The sequence below is a fragment of the Galeopterus variegatus genome, unplaced genomic scaffold (assembly GCF_000696425.1).
Source record: "Galeopterus variegatus unplaced genomic scaffold, G_variegatus-3.0.2 Scaffold26, whole genome shotgun sequence".
Taxonomy (NCBI): Eukaryota; Metazoa; Chordata; class Mammalia; order Dermoptera; family Cynocephalidae; genus Galeopterus; species Galeopterus variegatus.
The window spans coordinates 1,431,516-1,433,220 of record NW_007726137.1 but is presented as its reverse complement, the minus strand read 5'-3'; the positions used below and the strand labels follow the sequence as shown (position 1 = coordinate 1,433,220).

The window sequence follows — 1,705 nt, the reverse complement described above, 5'->3', positions numbered from 1 at the left end:
CGGGGGGCGGGGGGGCCGGGGAGGGCGACGGAGTCTGGGTCGCCGAGAAGGGCCTGCGTGCACCTGTGCTGCGTGCACCTGTGCTGCGTGCACCTGTGCTGCGTGCACCTGTGCGTGGCATACGAGGGTGTGCGCATTGGGGGCAGGGGCTGACCCTTAGGACCAGCGAGCTGGATGTGAACCGAGCTGGATGTGAAGCCTTGGGCAGAAGCTTGGACGAGTGTCGTGTGGGTCGTGGTTAAAAAGCCCTTCTGCAGGGTCACACCGGAATTTCCCCCAGACGCGTGCGCACGTGAATTAATCCATCAGAAGGCGGTTCACGGCCGAGGGAACGGGGCTTGGGGGCGGCAAATCGCCTCACACCGACCGGGAGGACCCCAGGTGGGTGACAGGAAGACGCAGCAGGGGGCGGGCGGGCAGGGTCGCCTCCCCCCAGGCCTCCCTGGGCTCCCTCTTCCTCGGCCCCAGGGAGACCCGCGGGGGTGGGGCGCGTCCCCGGAAGGCCCCTGAGGTCCCCCGGGCGGAGCGGCTGGGCCTGCGCCCTGGTCCTTGCACTTGGTCTCTGCTGCAGCACTAAGGCCCCGGGAGCCGCCTGACTCACCCGCCAGCTAATTGCTGCGTTTAAATGACTTTGAGCTGGATTCGGTGGCTGCAGCCAGCGAGGGCGCTCTGGGGTGGAGGCGGGGTGGGGTGTGTGCAGGGGAGCGTTGAGAACGCACCTGCGTTACTGTCACCCACCTTAGCAAGTTCTGCTCTGTGCAGACGTCACCCAGCGCGTGCAGCTGCGCGCCCCTAAAGGGCACAGGTGTCCCCTGGGCCCGGTGAGCGGGCGCAGAAGACCCCAGAGACCCCGCGTCTGCAGAAGGTATGTGGGCGCCACATGCTCAGGGCCGCGCGCGCAGGGGACCCTCGCCCACGTCTCCCGGACACCGTCCGCCCAGCGTGAACACGCGTGAAGGCAACTGCGACAGCTGCGAGGACAGCGAGCGTGTTCCTCTATATTTTTAGCAGCGATTGCAGATTTGAGAGCATCAGCGGGACGGCGCTGCGCCCCGTGCGTGGTGACCGGCCCGTGAGGTGGGGACGGGGACCCTGCCCTCGCGTTCGTGGCGCACAGGTCTTAGAAGGGCGGCGTGTGATTGGGCTTGTATGATAACCGTGGCACCCACGCGCGAGCGGAGCTGCCATGCGCCGACTGCCAATGATTCTTCGGTTTCCAGGGAAACGAGGGTTTCGGCCGCCTCTCCCGTGCGGTGACGCCGCAGCCAGATTGACGGGCTTCGGGGGAGGAAGTGAGTGACGTCGCTCCTCCCCCCGCCCTTGGAGGGCCGGGCTGTGCCCTCCTAGGCCCGGGAAGACCGAGCTGGGCAGGGCTGTGCGGGCAGCGGCTGGCACCAGAAGTCCCGGAGGAAGCATTTCCCCTTCGTCCGCCTCCAGCTTGTCCCTGCCCCGCACTGGACACTTCCATGCCCCTTCACCTGCCTCTTCCTGCCACAAGGCCTGTGCACACGCTGTCCCCTCTTCCTGGGGTATGTTCCCTCCCCACGTCCTCACCTGGCATCTGGCTTCTCATTTCCCAGATCTTAGCTTCACCTCCCTTAGTAGTGACTCAGTTTCCTTGGGTGCCTTCTGTCACCTAGACGCTATACCGAGTGCTTTCCATGACTTTTTTTTTTTTTTTTTTTTTTTTTTTTTTTTTTTTTTT

General features: G+C 64.5%; 1 long non-coding RNA gene across 3 annotated transcripts in view; it reads left to right on the top strand.

Annotated features, from left to right (window-relative positions):
* The first annotated feature begins 216 nt into the window (after positions 1-216).
* LOC103587871 overlaps positions 217-1,705 on the top strand; it is a 6,855-nt gene continuing 5,366 nt past the window's right edge. The window contains exons 1-3 of one of the 3 annotated variants that reach the window (XR_550262.1): positions 217-381; positions 763-865; positions 1,221-1,529. This is a non-coding gene — a long non-coding RNA (uncharacterized LOC103587871). The remainder of the gene's footprint in view (positions 382-762; positions 866-1,220; positions 1,530-1,705) is intronic. The other 2 variants (XR_550264.1, XR_550265.1) reach the window with 2 other exon arrangements.